This window comes from Mustela putorius, unplaced genomic scaffold, assembly GCF_011764305.1.
Source record: "Mustela putorius furo isolate JIRA1106 unplaced genomic scaffold, ASM1176430v1.1 tig00000813_pilon_pilon_pilon, whole genome shotgun sequence".
Classification (NCBI taxonomy): Eukaryota; Metazoa; Chordata; class Mammalia; order Carnivora; family Mustelidae; genus Mustela; species Mustela putorius.
In genome coordinates this window covers 9,466,546-9,492,881 of record NW_025421485.1, presented here as the reverse complement: position 1 = coordinate 9,492,881, position 26,336 = coordinate 9,466,546, and the positions used below count along the sequence as shown (strand labels likewise).

General features: G+C 41.1%; 1 pseudogene; it reads right to left on the bottom strand.

The window, feature by feature from the left end:
- The window catches only part of LOC123393319, a 33,931-nt pseudogene extending 9,036 nt beyond the window's left edge, over window positions 1–24,895 (bottom strand).
- Between the last annotated feature and the right edge of the window lie 1,441 nt (window positions 24,896–26,336).

Sequence of the window (26,336 nt, the reverse complement as noted above, 5' to 3'; positions counted from 1 at the left end):
AAGGTGATGCGCTGAGTTTTTATTTGCATGTTATTTACATAAATTTGCATCTCCACACAATGCTATTAATTTTTCATAAGAAATACACCTGATTCTAATGATAATTAAATCTAATCTCATGGCCCATAAAAGCAGTATTGGAAGAAATTGGATAATATAGAAAGTTGGCACAGAGTACAGAAAGCATGTAAAGTTGTTGAAAATGACTATTCCCCATGACATAAGGTGTTCTCTGTGCAAAACCTTCCTTCTTTGTCTTCTTGTTTGAGCCTCATATGAAACTTTTCAGATAGGCAGGTCAGAGATGACACTAATCTTACCAGAAGAGCTTAGATGTCCTAGCAGTTAAGAGTTAGATCCAAGGCCAAGGAATAGTTTCTTGCAAGTACTATGAACTCTGAAGCCACATCTCCAAACTGATGCTCCTTCTACCTCTTCCTGAATCATGCGTTCACTGAGCCGAGAGAGACAGGAAGGAAGAGAGCTCTGCTAAGGGCAAGAGGAGCTCTAGAAGCCCCTTTCTTCTTGCTCCTTTCCCTGATGCTCTTACTCCTTCCTTTTCTCGGCACTGGCATTCCCTCTCTCCGGACACCCAGCCTGTTCCCATTCATAGGCTCCACTGCAAGGTGACCTAGAAATTCAAGGGGACCACTCTCTGGGGACTTGAATTTTCAAAGGCGATCCTCTCAGTTAAAAGAGCTTTTTGTCTTAGAGATAGAGCTAATTTTGTGGGATTACAAGCACTTTTTTTTTTTTTTAAGATTTTATTTATTTACCTGACAGAGATGACAAGTAGGCAGAGATGCTGGGGGAGGGGGGCCCCGGCTCCCCGCGGAGCAGAGAGCCCTATGCGGGGCTTAATCCCAGGCCCCTGGGATCCTGATCTGAGTGGAAGGCAGAGACTTAACCCACAGAGCCACCCAGATGCCCCACCCCAAGCAGGTTGATTTTTGACAACACTAAAGGCTAGTCTTGCCTGTGATTGTTAAATTGCTGCAGGGATAAATCAGAAAGACAACTCTGTGTTATGAATTCTAAGTCCCTGCGTAGACGAGAAAGAGTTCGGATGAGAGAACTGGGGCCCTCCAGGGGTAGCACTCAGGTCTTTATATAAACAATTGAATTTAATAAGCAGTTAACAACCACCACAATCATACTCATAGACACATTGCTCAGCAGACTGTCTGTACTAACTCCAATCCTTTTGGTAAGTTTGTGAAATAGTTATGACTAATTTCCTAGGTGAGCAGACAGATGCTCAAAAAGACTACATAAAGTCTCATAGCTAATATACAGCAGAGTCAAGATGCAGACTGTGGCCTCTCAAATTCTAAAATCACTTTTTAAATTAATATGATCCTTCAGATTGTTGACAAACATAAGCTTGAATAATTGGAAAGCTAGAAGCAAATATAAAAATCCTGCCCTGTGTCTTGCATTTTGCAATGACAAGATTAAGGCTAAGTGACACCTCTCTGACTGGATAGCTGGTTGGTGGCCATATCAGGAATAGAACAAAGTTTTCCAGGCATAGTTTGTTTGTTTGTTCCTTCTCAGCCTCAAAGCATCGGACCTTCACTTTCATTCCTCGAGCTGACTCCGTGCACAAGCACCCTGAGTCTCTGGGCTGATTCCTCCCGTGTGGACCCCACTAGGTGATATTAATCAGCACTGAAACAGTGCAACTGTTGGTGACTGATGGCAGGAGAGTACTGACTAGATTGGACAGGAGGCACAACTTCACCCACAATGTATGACTTCATTTTGCATCCAGGATTGTCCAAGATGCCTACATGCTTGCACCATTGGGATTTTGGGTCAGAACAATTTGTGTTCCAATATCAGCATGCGTGTAGACAGTGGTATGCACTCTCGGGCACAAAACTCCCACACCTGTACAGCTGAACCAATAAAACCTACATCATAGAGTTGTTGTAAGTAATAGCAATTATTAGCATAATAGATAATGATCTTATAAATCATATATATACAATAAACGAGGGGCTTCTGAGTGGGGCAGTCGGTGAAGCATCTGATTCTTGCTTTTGGCTCAGGTTACGATCTCAGGGTCATGAGATCAAGCCCTGCGTAGGGTTCTGCGATCAGTGTGGAGTCTCATTGGGACTCTCTCTCCCCTTTCCACTGTCCGTCTCTCCTACTGTCTCTCTAAAATAAATAAATCAAATCTTTTAAAAAATAAATAATATTATTATTTTTTTAATTCTTTTTTTTTTTTTTTAGTTTTTAAAAGATTTTATTTATTTGACAGGCAGAGATCACAAGCAGGCAGAGAGGCAGGCAGAGAGAGAGGAAGGGGAGCAGGCTCCCCACTTTGCAGAGAGCCTGATGTGGGGCTCGATCGCAGGACCCTGGGTTGATGACCTGAGCCGAAGGCAGAGGCTCAACCCACTGAGCCCCCCAGGTGCCCCTAATTCATGTGTTTCAATGCAAACACCTCTAAAAGAGAGAACAATTAGATACAGTAGTTTTAGTCAGTATTGGGTAGTTTTCCTAGAAAGCTCAGGAAATAGTTGTGCAGTCATGATATGAGGCTTGATAGTAGCTGCTGCTCGCTGCAGTCATTCCTAGCACTTACTGTGAACACTCCGTATTTCAGTATTTATCCACCAACTTTTCTTCTCCTTTTCTCCGTCTTGCTGTGCAGTGAATATAATGTTGTCAATTTTGAGAAGTAAGAATTGTTGTACAATATTGATATGAACATCAATGCAGCCTTGTTTGTACCTCACACTTAATCCATGATGTGGACAGTTTTATGCTGTGATATAAGACATATAGCTTTTTGTTTTGCTTTATTGGGAAAATACAATAATGCCTCAGTACCTGGCTATTGTTCGTCTGCTCATGCCAGCTTTGCTGTAGGGCAGTCATGGTTTTAGCAAGCTATGGGGTAGACGGGACAGAAAATCACGCCATGGGAGATACAAATATAATTCAAACTATAGGCATAGACTAAAATAACCTCGTTAATTCATTTCCTTTAGCTTTTTGCCCTTTCCAAGGAGGGAAATACACTGTTTGACTCAGTATTGAGTGTCAACTCTGGAAGTTCCCTATTGTCTTTTCATACAAATAATTCTCTTCAACCAACTCAATCCTCTTTTGCCTCACTCAGTATTTTCTTCTTCATTCATTCTTATTACCTTCAGGATTCTTTGGAACCATGCTAGCCTATTTCCACAATCTGATTTTCCTCCCTGGCATTGATGGAGTTCAGTGCAACAGAAGTTGTCCCCGTGAACTAGAACTTGGGGTCTGATTTGAGAAAGACTTATCTTTGTATTTATTCTGAAAGTGCTTATAAACTTGTGGGGAGATAGAAATAAACACACTCTGGGACACCTGGGCAGCTCAGTCAGTTAAGGGTCTGACTACTGATTTCATCTCAGGTTGTGATCTCAGGATCGTGAGTTCGGGCCCTGCATTGGGCTCCTTTTTCAGTGTGGAGTCTGCTTGAGGTTCTCTCTCTCCCTCACCCTTTGCTCTCCTCTCCACCAAATAAATAAATTAAAAAAGAAAGAAAGAAAGAGAGAGAGAGAGAAACACACGTTGGTTTTAGTCTAATGCTGTCACCATGAGAGAAAGGTGAACTGATGTTGGTCGAGCAGATGAGTATAGTGTCCGTGGTGGGAAGATGCTTCACTTGGGATTGAAAGAAAAGTAAGGGTGATTCAGGCAAACAAAATACGGAAGAAGAGAGAAGAAAAAAGGAGGGACAGCATAAACCCACACAGTGGGAGGAGCTGTAAGACTCCTGGCATTTCTAGAATACCAAGAATGGGGTGGGGAGTGTCAGGAAAGGAGTTCTCAGGGAGATTAAAGGGCTGAACCCAAGGCCTGTAAGTCAGCCTGGGATGATTAGGGGTTATGCTGGTGAGTGTTTCTCCGGTGTGTATCTCCTAGAGGCAGCAGTGGGTAAGTTAAAATGGAATCCATGAGTCAGTGCTACAGTCTAACATAACCAGGGGTGAACAGCTACATGAGACAGGTGAAGACCACAATTTTATCTTGAATTAATAGGATAGAAGGGGCTAGAACAAGAACATATGATTACATGATACAGACTTTTGCCAGAGTAACAGAACTGAAAACTTCAAAGTCCAGTCGACCTCACTGTAAAATAGTGTGTGTAAAGGTGATGTAATGGCAACAAATGGCCAGAAATCCAAATTGATTACACACACACACACACACACACACACACACACGTACACACTAAAATATAGTCGCGAATGTTGACCCTAGTCAAATTTCAGTTCTTTCAAAATCCGTGTTTCCCTTTCTCAGATTTGGGAACTGGTATATGCATGGTCTGTGATATAAACAGAGTCTTCAATATTTGGAGGAAACATTGGAAAATATTTGGAAGCCAAGAGCAGAGCAATAATTCCAACCAGTTGAAGCTTCTTATGAGAAGGCAGGTCAGCCTATATAACAATGGACCCATGATGGTGATGCCCATGAACAGAGTTTCCTGTAGCAGCCTAAGGTTGGAGTGGCCTTCAGCAGCTAATCCGGCAGGATGGCTTCAGGGTCAGTGTAGCTCTTTTCCCTAAGAAGTGTGGATTTATGACTTGCCTTAGAGAACTTAGGTCTGCCTCTCTGGTAGACAGCCTTAACGTGGTCACCGGGAATCTGAGGGTTCTCCTGGTCCCTATTATCACTGTGCTCAATTTTGCAGACTAAGGCATCAAAGAAAGCTTGGCAGATGTTCTCTTCTTTCATGGAGATATTCTTTGTGGGGAAGAAAGACCTTTGCAGCCAGCACTGCCACCAGTACTGGTGTTACAAGAAGCAGTAGGTCTCAGTTGATTAGTGACGTTTGTTTTGGTGGGTTGAACAGGTATTTTGGTGTTCTGAGCTCTATATATGATATTATAGTGTGTGTGTGTGTGTGTGTGTGTGTGTGTGTGTAAAGCTCACAAAACCCAATCAGGTTGCCTAGTTTGGTGCAATGTTTCCCCGACCCTCATTCTCTTGCTTCAAGGGGGGAAGGGATCTCTCCACCAATGCATCTGTCACTGACTGGAGCAGCTCCTGAGGCATCCTTGACCTCTGGTGTAAACATCAGCCAGGCTTATCTCTACTCACTTGTGAAACAGAATGAGATGGGGAGAAAAGATGAGAGAATTGTTTTATTGAGGGTGTATTGCAGAGGCTGCAGTTCTGAGCCTTGAGTCTCCCTGGGGGCTCCTTGGCAGGCGGCGCCCTGGGGGACATAGCCCCCTAATTGGTGGGAAAAAAACAAATACTCTTGCTTTAGCTTTTAGTTAGTTATAAAATGCCAAATCTCCAGCTTATTTTAATTAAAACATGCATATTAACATAAAGAGGTATAACACAATGAAAGAATATCTTAATGGCATATTTAGAGTTATTTAAACATTGTACGATATATGGATTAAGAATGGCAAAAAGAACATTTTTATTCACGACCAGTTTTTGTAGTTTTGTAAACTTTACTGAACATCATACTAATTTTTAATTTTTTAAATTTAGTTCTTTAAAATTCCTATGTTCAGAAATGTTTGTTACTTCTGTACTCTTGTTCTTAAATATGAGTTATTTCTGAGATTCTCACTGCATATTCCTTTGAAAATATTTGAAAAGATGGTCAACTGTTCTAAAAATAAGCTCAGTGATTAATCTCTAACATTTAAATATAATAAGAACAAATTCATTGTTTGTTCATTACTATTTTAAATATGGACCTTTAGGTATAAAGTCGTAGAGGGATAAACTTTTCCAAAGACTATAATTGGGAAATAAGATTTTAAAAAAAGTTGATCTATAAGTGAAATGCTAGTAGGAAAATAAAAGGATGCTCCAGAGGAGAATTGCTGTATTTATATAAATATTTACTAATAAGTAAAGTGTAATAGATACATAAAACTCTGAAGAAAAAGTGGTTTTGAAAAATCTGTGGCCCCAAAATTATTTTCATCTTCTGTAACTTCCTATGAACTTACCTTTCATTTGAATATATTCTGAAATGCCAGCCAGAACAGCCACTGAATTGGTGGACATCCACCAAGATAATTATTCATAAGTTGACTTAATAAAACATTTTTTTTTGTACAAACATCAAATATTGTTTTTGTGGATGTGATTTATTTTGGGTGATCACATTTTGAAAAGTGAGTTCAAATTAGCTCTGCTCCCCCAACCACTAAACAAAACAGCATTCTAGGAATCTTCTTGAACTATGGTTTCCATGATGTGGGTGACATAGAGGCAAGCGCAACGCTTGGGAGAACTGGACACCTCTAGAGTAGACAGAGGAGTCAATTTTCTGAGGAGCTCTCAACTTCTTCAAATTGATGATGGATTCCACAATTTCTTCTGAGCTCAACGAAACCTTGAAAATTGAAATTATAAAGAGATTCATAAAATTTGTTGTATCGAATCTGTCAAATAAACTATTTTTATAATGTCAACGAAGAGCATATTTAGTAGAGTAAGAATTCAAACCCCAAATCCACATCTGGAATTCAAAGTTCTCCAGATGGGCACGCACGGTGTGTCTGCCTCTGAAGAGGGCAGAGGGTTGGTGCTTATGGTGCTTCGACAAGAGGTTGAAAGGTTGGAAGATTTTGTAAAAATGGTTTTGTCTCTCTACAGAGATGCTCCAATAGTATTCACTTGACCTTTCTTTTTTGAATGCTACTTCAGTTATTTCCTAAAATGAAACGAGACCATCTGTGCCTGTATCAGATCAATGAGAAGACAGCACTATGTACTAAAGGATTTTTAGAAAGAAATGTTAAGTCATGATCGATGCCGGAAGTAAATGCCCTCCACTCTTTGAGCTGCGTCTAAGTGACTATACTTGACTCTCTGTCTCTGCTGTGGCTCCTGAATCTTTGCACATTTTTTATTCAGTGCTAAAACGGAACCTAACTCCCAAAGCACTGCCCACTGAAAAAGTTATTTTAATATAAGATCAGATTAAAATAAGGTTGTTTTATTCGGTGCTTCAAAATATTTCTGAGAGAGGGTTGCCGCACCCCTGTGCTCTGACACTCTAGATTCTGTAATCACATCCTTCAGAGCACAAGACTTTCTTAGTGCTGTCGTTTGCATCTGAATTAACTCTACCTACAGGCAGCTCCCCACTAACTCCCTTCCATGGCTAAGGGTGAGCTACTTGAAAGCACGCTTCTCCCTCCCTTACTGGGGTGGCAACAGGACCCTTGTCTTCCTGTTATGTCCCCGTGTCAGACTCAAGTAATCTCCAGGAGTGAAGGCTGGTCCTCATGAGGTGGTGTCCGTGGGAAGGAGGAACTGTTACTGTCACAAGCAGGCAGTGCCCCGGACAGGTGGTTTCAAAGGCAGGCCATAAAGAGACTGCAGCATAATGAAGTCACCAGAGAGCAGCCTGCACAGGGACGCTGATGCTCTTTCTGAAGCTTTTTCACAGAGAGCAGGTCTTATCTAATCCCTGTGATAAATGTGAGCCCAAGTCACATCACCATGACCTTTGAACGTATGAGTTGGCTTTCAATAGGCTGCCCGTTAATTCCCAGTGAGGGGCCAATGTGGGGTGACAGTCACTTGTAACCATTACTTTACATGCAGACAGCATGCCGTGGTCTTTCTCTAGTATGGTCACTTAAGATGCACATGGTCATAAAGCCATTTGCAATCGCATGCACTGTGGCTGGATAAGTGAGATTTCCTTCAGCGCTAATTTAAATAAGTTTAATAAGACCAAAGGCTAAGGATGCAGAGCCCCAGCTGTTATTTGTATGTTGGAAGTTGTCATATTTTTATCTCATGATTTTAAATTGGGATTACAGGTTATGGTCAGTTTCTGATCTAAGCCTTATTATTATGACCTAATAAAGATTTATTTTCAGGCATCTTGCAAACCACGTGATTAGTAACACCCTCTTTGCTTGTAGTTCCGTTCTCTGCTTGGGTTTTTCTGAATCCTGCATTCCTTGGTGACATTTTCAAGTGATCCCTAAAGACTCCTGAATATTCAGCTCTTAGTAATTCTAGATTAAAGCTCAAACAGCTCCCCCAGCAGCTCAGACCTTGCTGGGCTGGTCTCTGAGGACACCTCACTGGAGAACTTCCTGCCTGGGCAACAAAAGTCCACTCATTCTTACTGCTCACCCTCCTTCCTCTTTTTCCTGAGCTGTGTTTGGGTACCTACAACCAGTTCACTGCTCAGAGGGAGTCTCTGCCCTGTCCGTCAGCCCCTGCTCCAGGAGGCTTGGTTTCCAAGGGTCTGAAACGCACTTGGCCAACACAGAAGAACATGTATCCAGTGCCCAAGCAAGGCACTGGTCAGCAATGGGGAGCCCACCCTTAGGTGTTAGATGGGCCAATAGCACAGGTGACTAACCAACAGTATGGGGGTGGTCAGGGCCCAGCCCAGTGACTCAAGGGTTGTGTGATTCTCAATCTCAACAAGACAGTCTCCAGACTTCTTCATCACACCCTTTCCTCTTCCAGGAGACTGGGTCTTACACTGTCAGTCCTCCACACTTAGCCAGAAGTCAGCACCGCTCCTGTGTTCCATATGAATTGAGATGGCGTTCCTCTGTGTTTGTGCTGCCCTGTTGGCTGGGGCTCCCTGGATGGTGTCGGGGAACCATCCTAGTCCTGACCCTCCAGAACTGCCCAAGTGATCTGGGAACCACTTTTAACCCATGAAGACAGACACTGGCCCTCTCCTTCACTATTTGTTTTGAGACAGTTTTCTTAACCATTGACCCACATTTCTTATTGGTAAAATGGGGAGTGTAAAATCACGGTTGAAGTTACTAATAAGATGATGTATAGTCCATAACATGCTAATCAAAATGTGGTATTGCTATGATTAAAGTTACTGTCTTTTTTCCATATGTACACAGAAAAAAAAAATTCTCTCACCTTCAGTAGTATCCCTCTAGCAAGACCTAGCGAGGCTAACACTTGCTGGCTAAAGCTCTCCTGGATCCTGTTAAGCCCCAGACTCATTCTCATCCAGAAAACAGAGCCCTGAGCCAGACATTTCACTCTAGATTCCCAATCTTGGCTCCTGTCAAAACGTTTCCCCTTCCTTCAGCAAGAAAGGATCCTCCCATCTGGAATTCGGGGGTGGCCCTCCAGCTGGCTTCTTCTCTAGGGCTTTGTGACTCTCCGGAGTCCCTGTCCCTGGACATCCCACCGCACTTGCAGGGAAGGAAATACCTGCCAGACACCTCTTCCTCCTCCCGGGTCGGCTTTCACCGTGTGTCGGCTCACGTGGCCGGCAATGCGGCCAGCCGTGCAGCAAGCTCTCAGCTCCGACCATTGTACCCATGGCCTAAGGGATCCAAGCATAGGAGGTGCACCTGCCCTGTGCTGGGCCAGCAGAAAGTCCCTCTTGTGGGGAATTTGGACTGAATAGGACTGACTCTCTTCAAGATGATCCTGTGTCACGTAAACCAGGGCCTGTGGTCTTCGTGTTTCTCCCCCTTCACGTGACACAGACACACAGAACCCCGTCAGGAGATGCTGAGAGCACAGGAGAAAGAACAGAATGGCCCCGGGGGGAACTGAGAGACAGACACAAAGCCTAAAAGCCTTCTGTGGACCATCCTATATCCTTAGAATAAGGTGTCCTTTTCCATTCAGTTTACTTCAACTGGAATGCTATTTTCCCAAAAAATGGTAACTTCCATCAACCGTTTTCCCCTGCTCTCATGTGTCGTTAATAAAGCTACCTACATCTCAGGGTTGCGTGGGTTCTAATGGGATGAAATGAAAGGACTAATTAAAAATAGTTCTACGTGTGTGTGTGTGTGTGTGTGTGTGTGTGTGTGTGTGTGCGTGTGTGCGTGTGTCCCTACTGAGTAAGAAAGATGAATGTGTGAAAGAAATAGTTCTTTTTTCTCACTGCAAATAGTCTGAGCGATGATATGTCTCAAGTATTTCTTTAAGAAATAGAAAAGACTACAGTGCAGATTTTGTTCCTTGAACATCGACCCTTTCATCCTTAATTAGATGTGGAGGGCAGTGGTTAACTTCTAAATATTGTTTAGATTCTATATGGAAAGTGTGAAATAAAATTAAATATATAGAACTTATATAGAACTAAATAAACATGTGCAATATTTGATCTAATATCTGGAAATGGAGCATGGTCAGGGACATATTTAGGCTTTTTTGAAAGAAAGAAAAATGTCATATCACCTTTGAACGAAGAGCAAACCATCCACTCCATCAAATTTTAATTTTCTTTGTTTCCTAGATCTTGCCAAAAGGTTTTCCACTGTTGTTTTTAAAAAGAACCAAAGGCTTCAAACCGGTATAAAGTTTATTGGAAAACCTCCTCCAAGCAAGGTGCCCTAAAAGATCAGAACAGCAGTACGTATTCTGTAACCCTTGCCCTGAGAATTTGAATTTACCACAGCTGAGTTGCTGGATGAAATGTATGACCAGGAACCAGAAATCACAGTGTGTGAATTCTGCTTTGCACCGAGGGAGTCAGGAAAAGTCTGACCAGAGAATAACTGTGGGAGATACTAATTTACTTACTTACACGGCCTGTGTGCTAAACACATCCTGAGAGGATTGTCTTTCAGCCATACTTTGGAGAATGATACTATCTCAAACAGATCGAGTTCAGGAGAAAAGTGTTATATGCAGAAGGAACATCAGGTAAGAAATGACGGATTACCTAATGGTGATGATAGTCTAAAATGTTTTTCTTATCATAAAATGTTGTAACTGATATTGCCAGTGGGATGAATGAGTGAACATTTGTAAAAATCTAATACGTACATAAAATTACCCATATCCCTACCATCAAGAGGCATGTTATGCCTCTCTTATTCTACATATTGTCCTGTGCAAATTGAGATGGTATACATCTGTATTTGTGTTGTTCTTTTGATTTATATGTTAAGTTACACTGCTAAGTCAGTACAAGTTTAGTGTTTGCACAATAACCTCGAATACTATTACATCTTGAGTGTTTATCCATATTTTTATATGATTCTTTTTACCTACTTTCTTAACTTTTCTGCAGGAATTGCTATAACTTGTATTTCTACCAGCACTTTGTGAAAATACTTTTTTCAATTATCTTTGCAACTTACACAACAAATATTTTATTTAATTATAGTTTTATGTTCCTTTCTGTAGTTAGCAAGCAGGTGAGGCTACAAATTTGTATTTTGCATGTTCACAGCTTATATGCTCTAGGATATGTTCTATTAAATTGTCTTTAAAACTTCATGTGAATGCTTGTATGTCCTAAAACACTGGCTCATGATAGCAGCCTGTCCTGGAATCATTCTAAATTTAAGGGTGTGTATGAAGGTCTCCTCTGCCTTAAATCACTTTTGCCCTGCATACTAAGCCCTAAAATTTTCATAGTTCGAGATAATGCATATACCGTAAAAATAATCTTCAGAAAAATCCCATTAAGACATAAAATACTGCTCACGTAATACTCTCATTATTTAACCAATATGCATTTCTGTCTAAAAACTGTAAGTTCTTATGTATAAATCCTTGGGTGGTAAAAGGGTCTGGTTTTAGAATCTGCTGTGTATTAGAATCTCTTGTTGTATATTGGAAACTGTAGACTTCTGAATCTGATAGACTTGGACACGAAGCCTCCCTAATGCAATTGGGCATTGGATAGATCATATAATCTCTGTGAAACTCAGGTTCTTCTTCAATTTAAAATAAGTACAAAAACTCCTCTCATACACTCATGAGTAAAACACTTAATAAATGTAAAAGTATGAAGTAAGTTATGGTAGGTATTAGTTGTCTCATGAACTCACTAAATGGAATGGCTCCAGTATAAAAATGTGCTATTTCCTTTTTATGATTTGTCAGCAATAAATACTCTTTACTTTGTTTTTTGTTTCTTTCTTTCTTTCTCTGTCACTCATGGCACTTTATCTTTTCCTCTGTCTCTTTTTCTTAAATTGTTTATTAGATATGTTCACCTGCCCTTCTTTCTGTTAAACCATATTGTTATATTTTCAATTCAGATATTGTAACTTTCATTTCAAGAATTTCCATTTTTAAAAATAGCCTCATTTTCCAGTTAAGATTCTTTGTGTGCTCACTCATTGTGACTGTCATTCCATTCAAGTCCTTGGACATGTTCGTGGCAGCTTTAAATTCCCTGTCTGATAGTTCCACCATTGGGAGGTCATTTTAGGGTCTGTTTATTGTAACTTTTTTTTTTCGGCATTGTTCAAATTGTCCTCTGTTTCCACAAATCTCTTACTTGTTTACTGCATCGTGAGCATTGCAGAGGACACATAGGCAAAATCCTCTGAGCAGATTGACTTTCATTCTAGGAGGCAGTTAAGTCACTGTCTGATGGCCTTAAACCTGTGGAAGCTTGCTTGGTTTCACACTGTGTTTGGGCTGGTATTGGGAAAGCCCAAAGTGTTTCCTAAGCTCCTCTCTCTGGCACCTTTCAGCCTCCAGATCATGCCTCCCTCCCGCGGGCAGAAGCTGCGGTCTTTGATCTGCTTCATGCCCATCTTGCTGCATTTCTCTCTGGGTTTCTGGGGTCTCAATAGCACAGGTGTAGTTTGGACATCAGCCAAGGATACTACACACAAATTTTGGGACTGTTCTGTGACATTCCCTACTCAGGGATTTTTTTTTTTCCTGATTCCAGCCACTCTGATATCCCCCAAACTGGTTCTCTGTTGCTTCAAGCCAGGATGACTGCAGCTTCTGTTTGAGTTCCAGACCCTTACTTATGTGGGATCAACCAGGAAGTTCTCTCAATGGGAATCAATCTGGATCTCACTCAGTGACTATGCTTAATTCTTTCAAAAGCCAAATACCCCTCAGTTTGCTCTCAGTGGCTTCAAACAACGGACTTAAAAAACATTTTGAAACACATGTTATGCCCCCATGTTGTAGGACTTTCAATTCCTCAGACTCTCAGCCACCTGGTCTTTGGTTATGTGCCATAGTTGGCAGGTTCTGGGGAAGGTGAGCTGCAGAGAGAGAGCATCAGCGGCTGGATCTCATGCTTTTAAAGTGTCACTTCATATGCTCTTTGTTCACATATATGATCACATATGCAATCACAGAGTCACCTCCCTGACAGGAGAGCATCGTGATTAAAGGACGTTTCCTTGCAATTTTGTTAAATGCAACGTCTCTAAATTATCAGTCACTATGTTGGTTAAACACTGACTTCATCCAGACCACTAAGTCACAGTTGTGGAGCAGACACAGAAATGGTACCTCAAAGATATTTCATACCATTATAAATCTTTTACCTCAGAGGTACATATAACTGTTAGTACGCTAACATGAATGGTGACTAGTAAATAAATATCTGAGAGGTGGACTTATCATCTTGCAAACCAAAGCTAGAGTGTATGTCTCCTGTTTGAAAATATTTGCCTTCAAAAAGCATACTTTTATGATGCCAACTGTGAAGAGTGACTTACTTCTATGGGAATCTCTTTGCTTTGAAAACAATGACTATTCTGATAACAAAACCAGCTATTTTAATCCTTTATTGGCCATGGTTGGTTGTAAGACCCGGGGACAACCACCGAGAGTGGCCTTGGGATTTGGTTTGGCCCGATATCCATCCAGGCCAGGTTTTGGGCTCATAGGAGCTGAGGATCTGCTGGAACAAAAGACCCCTTTCAAAGAACATTGTATGGACTTGCCTCATGGATACAATGACTTTGTGAATGGTTTTGATGACTATATCTTATGTTTTGGGGGTCTCATGCAGTCTCAGCTCTGGGAAAGTATTGGGTCTCCCTGTGACACTGCTGGCAGCCAGTGAGCCATGTCTAAAAAAAGGCAGGTTAAATGTAAGTAGATTCTTCTCAATCTTTTGACAGAGTAGCCATTTATTTAACTTTATTTCTTTTCCTGCTGGACCAGGAGTCTGAGATAATTTTACACATGTTCTCTCTTTCTTTCTCTCTCTAATTTCAAGAGAAGAGCAAAACAAAGTTTAAAACAACAATTACGGGCTGTATTAATATCACTAATGAAAATATCCTTGGCAGATCATGTGTGAAACCATGTAGTTAACCCTCTAAGTAGAACTTCATTATTGGCAGCACAATGGAAACCATGTCCCTGATTAACAGAAGAGTGGACAGATGGGAATGTAATGAGTTTCCTTTTCTTCTATCATCATAAGGGAAGCACCTGAGGATCAGGAACAACATTATCCAAGTAAAATTGCAGAAAAACTAATGATCAAAATCTTCGTGTGGTAGTATTTCTCTTTAAATGGATATAGAGGATCTCCTTATTAAAGCAATCATTTTGCTTGATGGGCAAAATAAACCTGGACCATATGATGAGTGAACTTCACTAACAAGAATATCTTTTGAATAAATGGTAATTCTGTAGTTGTATTTTCCAGATCATTTTGTTAAGTGTCAAACACTGAATTGATTAACACATGATAATATATGAAAATTAGGAAGCCAAAATGGATGCCATTGTAAAGCTTTATAAAATTATCAGAGTCTGCAAATTCAGCATTGTGTGGTCTTATTACTTTCACTTGGAATAAGCAAATGCTATTGGAGTTTAAATTAAATTCTATGCCTGGACTGGGGCATCTCTTCAGTATCATTGTTTTTCAAAATCCTAAAAATATAGCCAATATCGCAGATGGAACCCACACTTAATCCATCAGTAATACTATTATATTTCATTCACTCTGAAATCCCACTATCATGAGAGCAATATAACAATTTTTCTTTTTAAATCACGAAGGTGGAAGGAGTGGAAAGTGGATATTAGTCTACATAAAAATATAGCTCATGTAAAGAACTTCTCCCATGAACACAGATAGGTGACACCATGTCCCCAGCTCTGGCACTGAGTACAGAGTGTCACCTAATGATCAGCCAAGATTTAAGGAGAACTTCCAGCAGTAAAAAGAGACAAAAGATGAAGAGAGACTAATTATTCAGAAAAAGCAGAGGTTGGGGTGCCTGGGTGGCTCAGTGGGTTAAGCCGCTGCCTTCAGCTCAGGTCCTGATCTCAGGGTCCTGGGATCAAGCCCCACGTTGGGCTCTCTGCTCAGCAGGGAGCCTGCCCCCCCCACACTGCCTGCTTCTCTGCCTACTTGTGATCTCTGTCAAATAAATAAATAAAATATTTTTTTAAAAAAGAAAAAGCAGAGGTAAGTGGGAGTTATTAATTTATTTATCTGTTTGTTTTTGAAGGGAGGCTGGAGGAGGGGCAGAGGGAGAGGGAGAGAGAATCTTAAATTCGCACTGGGTGTGGAGTCCCACATGGGGCTTCATCTCATGACTCTTAGATCATGACCTGAGCCAAAATCAAGAGTCAGAAAGTTAACCAACTGAGCCACCCAGGTGCCCCAAAATATGTATTATTCTAAATAGAAAATTTGGATAGTTCTGAGGGAAAAAATTCAGAAAAAGGACAATCTGAACCTGAGAAATAACTATTTACCAATTTAGTATATAGTTGGTAAAGAAAAATCTTATGACGTACAAGGAGTAGAGGAAACCATAGAAAGATGAGAAGAGCAATAAGACTAAAGAGGGAAAGAGAGTGCCGTGGTTTGCACTGTGTCTTCTGAAAATAGACGTTGAAGTCCTCCTGGTCCACACCTCAGAACGTGACCTTATTCAGAAATAAGGTAGTTGTGCATCTAATTAGCTAAAATGAAGTCATGCTGCGGTCGGGCGGTCCTACTGCAATGTGACACAGAGATGGGGGCATACAGGGCACATCATGGGGTGACAGACACAGGGATGGGAGGGACATGACTGCAGGCCGGGGCCTTTGAGGTCGCTGGCCAGTACCAGAGGCTGGAGGAGCAGAGGAAGCATCCGGCTCTGGAGCCTTAAGGAGGAGGGTGGCCCTTGAGAAGTGGCTGGCACAGGGAATGTTGAGAAAATGTAAGTACATTGGGCAGATGCAGAGAGGACGAGGGGAAAACACCAAGTAAAGCTCCGCTGTAGAAGGATGTAGAGAGATAACATCCACAGGATAGAATAAAATGCTAGCAGTGGCGTCCAGAGAAGTAAGGAAAAGAAAAGAACAAAGAGCTAAAAGAGTTAAATGAGCTCTATTTAAGGAATGAGAAAAGGAGTGTGGCTAGGGAATACAGGGTATTATTTATTACTAAAATTGTATTTGCTATTTATTTTTAAGCATAAGCATGATTATGTTTTCTTTTTTAAATCTTATTTTAATTTTTCAGAGTTCCAAGATGCATTGTTTATGCACCACGCCCAGGGGTCCATGCAGTCCAAGCCCACCACAATACCCACCACCAGGCTCACTCACCCCCCCACCCCCTCCCCTCCAAAACTCTCAGTTTGTTCCTCAGAGTCCACAGTCTTTCATGGTCTGTCTCCCCACCCCACCCCGATTTCCCCCAATTCACTTCTCCTCTCCTTCTCCTAATGTCCTCTGTGTTATTCCTTATGCTCCACAAGTAAGCATGATTTTGATTTAAAAATTTGTTATATAATACTTCTAGTAAAATATTTATTGTGAAATACCTAATGCAAATGTTTTAAAAAGTAAACTATTTATTATCAAAGACATGACATTTTTGTCAGCTGAATTTGATTTACCTGATTTATAATGGTAGACAAAATAAACTCACATGGAAATATAAATTCTAACATCAAATTTAGACTTCTCTCAAAGAATGAAAGGAAGGCTTTAGATATTAACAAGTGTCCTCGGGAAACGGCGGCTGCCAGTTCTTCACGAATTGGCTTATAAGTGGGATGACATGGAGTTGAACTGTTTTCCCAGAGACTGATAAGCTGCTGACTTGATTTTTCCCACTCGTGTTGGGCACACGACTAGACTGTACCTTCATCTTCCCTTGCGTAGAGGCGTGGCTGGTGCTGTGTGAAGAGAACTTTGTCCACCTTCACGTGGACGCACAGCACCCTTGCCCTCCCTCTCATCCTCACCACAAGTGGACATCAGCGCAGACATCAGAGCTGGAGGCACACCTGAAATCTTGAGTTGAGGAGAGCAGAGCGTCCTCACCAGCCCAATCTCAGCCTGGAGCTGATTAGGAAATGTGATTAGGAAAGTGCTGAGAAACGAGGCCACCCATGGCCATGACATCCCGCTCAGTGAGAAGATTATGAGAGGAGGATGACTTTCTGAGTCAAGCCCGATAGTTTCCAGTTGCCGTGAACTTGAGGAGGACCAGCGAGCGATGGAACAAGCCAGCTGCAGAATCCCCTCTCACAGAGAACTTTGAGGTGTTTGTCGCCACAGGAACGGACAGAAAGGAGATATGGCAGATGTTTACTGGTTTTTCAGTAACAAAACCCCAAGCCTGTGATTGACTGTTGCCTCATCAAAACAATGTCTTGTTGCGTAAACTGGCACCAACATGAACTGAGCTTTGAAATCTGTTGTGTCTGGGGGGCATTCTACTCAATACCGGCCAAAATAATATTAGTAAGGGTACTGGGCAAGGGAGAGTCTCCTGGAGAGGGGTGTGGGGGGCAATAGAGAAAACAGAAAGACTTGTACATAGGAAGCAGAATCCACAACCATCAAGGATTTCCCTCATGTCCAGGGCAGGGCCTGCCACCGCCATGCACAGTTCCGCTGTCCCTTTGCCTAAGTGAGCCTCGCCCTGCTTCGCCATTACCCGCTGTTTGTGTTTGGGAAGGGTGTGGGGGGCTTGGTGGGGCAGGTTTCATTGGCCACCATCTACTCCTGAGTTAGTAAGGGTACTGGTGCTAGCCACTGTGCATTTTAATGTGGGAATCTTTATTCTAGCCACTGCCTTTTACTGAGCAATTATCATGATTTTGATGATGACACTAAAGAAATCTGACTTCCACTGAACCACGGTGGAGAAGAGTGAACACTGATGGTGGAAATACAGGCTTTCGTCCTGTCTCTGGGAAGCACTTGCTGAGGAGTGTCTTTACCTGGGCTTAGGGATTCAGTTTCTTCATCCATAAAACTGGGAAACAGTAAGTTACAGAGTTGTTGTGGCCGTGAACTCATCAATATATATCACAGCGCTTAGTACGGAGTAGGTACGGGGGGTGAGGAGTGTCCCTACACAAGTCTTGAGCTAGAAGGACATCCAACTTGCATCACAACCGACTCACCCTATAAAATTACACCCCTCTCTTGTGGTCGTCGGTCTTCCAGATTCTAAGATGTCCTAAGATTTTGCAAATGTCTTGTCAGTGAGTGCTTTTAACTCTGCAGAGTTAGGCTTTCATTTTACATAAATATCTGAGATATTTAATTACATGATATCTTAGAGAGCCAACAAGTAATTTTATAAAAGGAATGGTAACGCATGCTGCATCCTTGGTCTTGAGGTAGTGTCTTATCAGTATTTGAATATGCCTGTTTACATATTTCTGGGGTTTTTCTATAGAGCTGTTAATACCAGATATTTCTAACATCTATGTTTATACAATGAGAGGGAAAAAAAAAACTTTTCTTACAGGAGTCTTTTTTATATACAGAGATATAGTCTGTTGAACTGATTATCTGTGATAAATATTTCAGCATATAATTTTAATTTTATGGTACCTGGATGAGATTTATTTAGTGTAGTATGTGTATAAAATGATAAAACACATACACTGGGATAGATTAACAGATAGATTGCTTAACTTAATTAAAAATACAAAAATATTTAGCATGTCTATGATGTCAATATGTTTCTTAGACTCTAAGAGGAAATATTTGATTTTGGAATTAAATAGTCGAAACTCATTTTTATTTCTGTCCAGGTTACGTTCTTATTTTATCACATAATAAACTAGAGGTTGTCTATAGTTCCACTATTGCTGAGGTATGTAGTTAAAGTCTTGGAAATTTGAGGTTTTTCTATAGGCAATTTCAGGCTGCTCTGTAATTAAGCTGGTACACTAAATGATATACTTCAAATTTTTCACTGAAAAGTTTTCCGTCTAACAGCTCTTAATACGTTCAAATGCACTTCTTTAACAGCAGTTTTTGTTCCTCAATTAAAACAAAACAAAAACAAAAACAAACAAAAATTTCTTTAGAGATCCTATTGGAGAGTTTTGCATCCAGTATGTAACATAGGGTTTGGATTTCTTAAAAAACTGGGCATGGGGAAAACAATTTGTGCTTTTGGATTAAGTCCTACTGGGCATGAGGTTTAGTTAGGATGAACATTATTACTCACAGCCTGAAGAAGATTTTGTCACTGATATTCCTACATACAGTATTTTGAATGGGACTCCCTATCCTGACAATGATGACTGCTTCCACGGCTCTAACTTCCTGGCTCAGGTCCTGGCCCTGGAGGCCTGGCAGGGCTGTGGGGACGTGGGGACCGGGACCCACCTCCAGGGATGCAGTATTCAGATACTGACGGTGAGGACACTCCCGCTCAGGCCCTGACTCCTGTCTTGCTCAGTGGACATCCCCAGGCAGCTCTCCTGATTTCTACAGGACCCGGTTTCCTCATCTTCAAATGTGGGACAAGGAAGAGCAGGCAGGTGCGTAACACAAGATCGGTCCCAGCCACGGCACAGAGCAAGTTCCTGAAGGTGCCACGCAGGAGGGGAAATTCAAAATTGCTTAAATTTTAATCAAATTGGAACGCCAGTGCTGAGAAAATGTTCTGGGTCTGTGTCTCAGTGCATTGACGACGTCACACAATACTTCATATTCTCCAGCACACAGAGCAGAGTAAATAATCACAATGAATTCCACACATCGCATCTGGGCGTGGAAGAGAGAACACAAAAGAAGTCAGGTCCCTCCCTGTCACTTTTATTTTCCCTTTAATGTCAAATATTTCACCTGGTTTGTAAACTTTAAATTTTTATAGTTCCTACTTTAACATTTGAATTTTTCGAATTCTTACATCTCCACCCCACAAAGGCATACGAGGCTATCATATGAATTTTTCATGCTTTCCGAACAGTGTCTGCACATAATAGATGTTCACTAAATTAATAAATAATAAGTAACCTGCCTCATCTCTACTTATGCACCATGGTCTCCAACTAGAAGCACCCTCCACTTTGGGGCTCGTGCTCCCCTGACTCTGATCCCAACCCCTGCACCTCCCCAGAGCCCCCTGAATCTTCAGTGCGAGCCTGTCACAACTTTGCCCGATCCCCGTGCTCTCAAGCCTCAGCCCCTAACTATTCCAGTCCTTCTCAGCTGATGACATCATCTCACACCTTTTTTGGGGAAAAGAGAAGCTATGAGAAGTGTATTTCTTCTTAAAAAAATCTCAAAGCCTACAACCCGCCTCACACCCCTACCCATATGTACTCTTCTCTGTGGGACCAAGGAGGGTACTTCTCTCTACTCTTCTAACAGCAGATAATTATTTAACTCTTATTTCCTCCTTTTTAATGAAAAAATCTTATTCCCCACTCATCAGTTCTCTCTTCCTATAGGACAGTTGTCATCACCATAGAATTAATTCTGCCGTTTACATTAATCCGAGTCCCCTAAGCCATCATGCATTTTTGATTCTCCTCACTCACAGAAGGAATTCTCCGTGATACGTTTAGATGCTTCTCTCTACATTTCTACTCATCAGTCAATCTTCCAGTGTGGCCTCTACCCTTATCAGACCAGATAAGAGGGCTGAACCTGAATGGATAATACTCTGCCTTTACCCCAGGTGGCCTTGCAAGGGTGTCCAACCCACATGACTCTCTCTGTCTGATTAGAATAGTTTTTTCCCTGGGGGACTGATAACGCCAAACTCCCCTGATCCAGCCCCTCCGCACTGGACACTTCTCAGTCTTCACTATCACTTTCTTTTTCTAACAGGCCTTGAAACATTAAAGCACCCAGAGCTCTTTTCCAGACAGACTCATCCGTTTCTTTTCTGCTCCCCATCCCCACTGGGCTCTTGTACTCCTTTGGCAATGTGGACTCTATGCTCCTGGTGCTGCTTCCCGTGGTTACTCTCCCTGGGCCCACTGCTGAGCCCCCCTCTGCATGTCTCTGCTCCATAGGTACCACCATATTGTCCAACAAAGCCACCCCTCCCCCAAAAAAACCCCACAAAGTTTTAACCACTAATTTCTGGATTAAATTCTTTTCCCACACTTCCCAGACAACACAAATGTAGAAGTGATGCTGTCTGTGTCCCCAGCGCCCTCCTTGTCCGGCCGCAGGTTGATGGGAACCACATCAGGCAGCGCCCTCCAGCCTCCTCGGCCTCCCACTCTCTGAATACCGGCAGTAGCTCTTTCCCTGTATCCTCAGGTCTAGGAGGGTGGACTCTCCCACTGGTTCAGTCCTTGAGATGCTTCCTGTTTCCTGTCAGTTTTCCTGACCCTGACTTTACCCCTGTAACAGCACCTTCAGCATTGACTAGTGCACGTCATTTGAGTCCTGTTGGTGTCCTGACTGATATAACAAGAAATTGAGGCCCAGGGACGAGGCTTATATTCTAGTTAAGTAGATAAAGCAGGACTCGATTTCTTTATAATGATGATTCAGAATTATTTTTCAGCCAAAGAATCTAAAGACCAGATAGTCTAGCCAAGGTTAGAGAGCTAATCATTTGCATTTCAGATTTCTGATTGAATACTAGGAACAGAAACTATGTATTTCCCACTGTACCACAGAACCTTCTTGGGGCTAGTGTTTTTATTTTACATTTTCAGTAGGATTTCAGATGAATGAATTCCTGTTAAATTTTATTATAAGGTAAAATTGCTTGGGGTTCTCAGCTTATAACCCAGGGATCAGCAGATTACAACCCATGGGTCAAATCCAGCCCACCACTTGTTCTGGGAAATAAAGTTTTATTGGTGCAGAGCCACACATACACTCATTCATTTATATATTGTCTGATTGTTTTTGGGTTTCCATGGCAGAACTGAGTAGTTGTGACAGAGGCCCATAAAACCTAAAAGATTTATTTTTAAGTCTTTATAGAAAAAGTAGGCTGAGTCCTAGTATGTCTCATATGACTTTTCTATTCTATCCAACACAGAAATGAAATACTCGGAAATAATAACAAACTTACAGAAGTCTGGCAGTCAAGTTATGCCCTTTTGTCAAATGCAAACATTTTAGGTCTTTCTACTGCTCCTACCTTCCACCTCTACTTTTGTGTACAACCCTATTACAGGGAAGAGCTAGCTCATTCCTATACCTTCATGGTACTTTCCCTATGAGTACAGATGCAGCTGCCCATTGCTGTGGCTTCCAAGTGAATGTTGACCATCATAAATATATTGTGTGTTGGGGGTAAGATATTGAAAACAAGAACTGAAATTGAACACAATTTCAGTCTTGAAAGAGAATTTGACCAAGAGTTCCTTAATTTTTAAAGCTGCAGTCTTCTACACTTACCAAACCTTCAGTTTTCCACTGTGAAAGTGAGTAAGATATGACCCAGAGCTCCAATCCCAAAACCCAAGCAGCCATTTTGGTCAAGTTAAAAAAGGAAAACAGAGAGACAGACAATTAATATCGCCACTAGATTACATTTAGAGTTGAAGGAAAGGGCTCTCCATTGTGCTTTATTTAGGACAGATTCGTCATTGAAAAGTTCATTGAGTAATCTTTTTGTTTTGTTCTGATGTCATGTATACTTCTCTTATTTTGAGTATTTTCCTCAACTCCATTACAGAATCAGAAACAAGTGAGGAAACTTCCTATGCTTACTCTCCCTGTGCCCACCGTTGAGCTCCCCTGTGTGCACATCTCTGCTCCATCCATGGGCACCTCCAGGACATTGACCAACAAAGCCACCCCCACCTCCAAAATAGGAGCCTCGGTGGTTAAGCATCTGCCTTCGGCTCGGGTCATAAACCCAGGGTCCTGGGATCAAGCCCTGCTTGTGGCTCCCTGCTCAATGAGAAACCTGTTTCTCCCTCAACCCACTCCCCCTGCTTGTGTCCCCTCTATCCCTGTGTCTCTGTCGAGTAAATAAATAAAATCTTTTTAAAAAAAGAAATAAATAGGGAAATTAATAACTATGAATTGGAAAGCTTGCTTTGAGACCGTGCTAATATCCTTTCATCAGACAATCAAGTGGGTGCCCCCTCGGGCTAAAGAGACCTCCCTCAATTTGCTTCAGAGTTTTCCCAAAGGTAAGACCTTTATTCGTAACACTCATCTTTCAAACATCGTATTTAGCGTGACACAAACACTCTCCCTCACCTGTTCACGAGTGTCTTTTTTATCAGAATGGTATTTTCTCTCAGAAGGATGGTTGGAGGGTAGATGTACCTGTGCTGCTTCTAACAATAGAAACCACCCGCAAACCACCCGAAACCCATGTGTCTGCATCTGCTGTGGGCCTCACTTGGAGTATACAGTTCCCAGAAATCAGCTTTAATTGTGAGCCTCCAGTGAATAGAGTCAATTTCCATGACTGTAGGGCCTCTCAGGATATAGAATAAAATAAGTCATCAACAGACTTGACATTATCCCTTAACTATTAACTGCAAATTGCATATTGTAACAATAAAATAGCATGGTGGAAAGAGAAAGCTCTCGAGTGAAAAGATACGTGTTTAAATCCTGTTGTTAATATTTAGTGGATGGGCTACACTGGGCAAATCACTTCACATCTCTGAGATACACTTTAAATTTTTTCACCACCAAAATGGTAATAACCCATAAAACTTGGTCTGGGAAGCAGATCATGCAGTATATCAAAAGGGCTTTGTAAAATAGAAAACCATATTGTATTGGATTAAGGAAGGAATAAATCATTATGAAAATAACATATGTTTATGTTTAAAAAATAACATTCAGCTTACAATAGATCATACAGCACAAAAAGGGTAGGTATCTCCTTACCCTTGGGGGGACTGTGGCTATCAATACCTTTCCAGAAACTTCTCTCTACCAAAGATAATCTTATGTCAGAGACATGATTTGCCAGATGCTGGACATGCTTTGATTAATATGACTTAAGCAGGGCAGTATTTTGCCATTTTATAAAATGCATTTGCTATTAATAAAACCATTCACAAGTGAAAGGCATTAAAATTCATGCACTTTTTCAGTTAAGGAAAGGAATTCAATAGGACTATGTTTATGATTTGGTTTCTCACGATTCTATAAATAGTTACTGCGTAGTTACTGAGTCAACAAGTACTCTTGAGTGTGGTAGGCAGAACTTCAGTCCCCCAAAGATAGAAAGGAGGGTGCAGACAGCAGAGGAAATTAAGTTTGCTCATCACCAGACCTTAAAATAAGGAGATCATCCTGGATTATCCCAGTGGGTCTGTTGTGATGATAAGGCTCTTTCCATGTGAGAGAGGGCGACAAAGCAGTCAGTGCCACAGGACGTGATGTTAAGAATGATTCAACTGGCCATGTTGGGCTTTGAAGATGGAAATGGGCCATGAGCCAAGGAATGCAGGTGGCCTCTAGAGCCTGGAAGAAGCAGGAGAACGGAAGCCTCTAGAAAGCAATGCATCCACTGGCCACCTTGGTTTTAGCCCAGTGACTTGTGTCAGATTTCTGATCTAAATGACTTTAATACACTCTTTTTCTTTGCTTTTTCCAATAGCCCTAGGCAATGACTACACTTAGCTACATGAATATTGCATTTGAAATTAAGTATCTGATTTGCAAGAAATTAGAAATTAAGAAATTTGAAATTAAGTATCTGATTTGCAAGATACCTTGCAAATCTTAGAAATGTAAAACAACAAAAATGCAATAGTTAAAATCAGTTACACTTGAATAAAAAGTACCCTGAGATCTCCCTTTTGTAAAAAATTTTCTGTCTTGACTTCTTTGATACTCTCCTACCTCTGATAATCTCCTACCTCTGATTATTCGTTCTCTCATTCCTCCTGTTCTTCCTGGTCCCCTGACTGGAAATACCATCTATCCACTTCTCATCTCTGTGCCTATTCTCTTTGCTGCTGTCCTGTTCTGTTCTCAAGGCTTGCACAAACCCTTCCATCTTGACGGACTGAACCATGGACCCCCAGCCCTGCTACTGTTCTCAGACTGAACTCCAACCTTTCCAACCACCTGTGGGCAATCTCTTCCCTGCCACCTCCAGTCTATTTTGTGAATCTCTGGAAGCAAAAATTCACCATGCCCTAAATTAAAGCATCAACCCCTCCTCTCTGTATATCTTTGTACTTTGAAGTCTCCGGGAACACCTTGATCCTCCAAATTATTGTCCCCAAATCTCAATGTTTTGCAATTTATCTTTCCCAATCAGCCACTAAATCATACTCTTGCAAATTCTCAAGTGACACTCATTTATCTTCTATTATAAGATTCCACTAGCAAGGTTTTGTTTCAGCCGGTCTTCCTACCTTTTGTCACATCCTAATCAGTGTTATCTTCTAAGTCCAGTATAATTAGGAAAACATTACTCTTTAGTTCCCAGACCTTCATGGATTGCCTATTGCCCTCCAGATAAAAAGCTGGCTTCTCACAGTGACATCCCCATTTCTACAGTTTAGAACTAGCATCTCCTTCCATATTTGTCTCCAGTTACTTTCTTGGTAAGTCAGAGAGTCCCAAAGACTTTTGTCTAAGGACTCATTAATACTCTTAAAAAATATTGAGGATACCAGAAGTCTTTTATTTATGTGTATTTATAGACAGAAATTAAATTTAAAATTTTAAAATTATTTGATAGTTCATGTAAAAGGAACACTATGTTCATTACATAGCAACATGAACTTTCTTGTGAAAAAATAACATTTTCCAAACTAAAGGAAAAAAAAACACACAAAAAAACAAAACAGTAGGAAGAGGGACATCACTATCCATTTTGGTATATCTCTTTAACATTTGGCTTCAAAAATAAAAGTTGATAATCATATATGCTATTGACTTAAGTCATTATTATACATTCATTTGTTTAAAATGTATACAGAAAATTAATTTTCACACAAATATGAAGTTGGAAAAGGGAGGGGCTATTTTAATAGCTTCTCCTATGTTTGTGAACAATCCACTTAAATGTAAACCAAAATTCAATTTTCTTCAGGTTCATTTGCAACATGGAATCCAGAACATATCAATTATGATTTTGTAATATATTACCTTAAATTGTCTCACTCTATTTTGCACATCGAATAGATCATTTACTTCCTATGATTTTGTAACATCATTCATTGGTTATTTGGAAAATACTGGTTCACTGAGTTACGCAGCATTCCCAAAGTTTGACCCATTTCATGAACTAAAATCTAGACACCACATTCATCCTAAAAGTCTTGAAGCAATCGGAAGCTGTTAGGGTCATGATGGCAAACAAATTTTCCAAAACACTAAATCCCTCATGAATGTGGAGAGAAAATGAGTACATTGATTTCCCATGTGCTCAGAAGCTGGTGCCTGATTCACAGTAAGGCTCCTCCATTTACCCAAAGGCCTTTGCA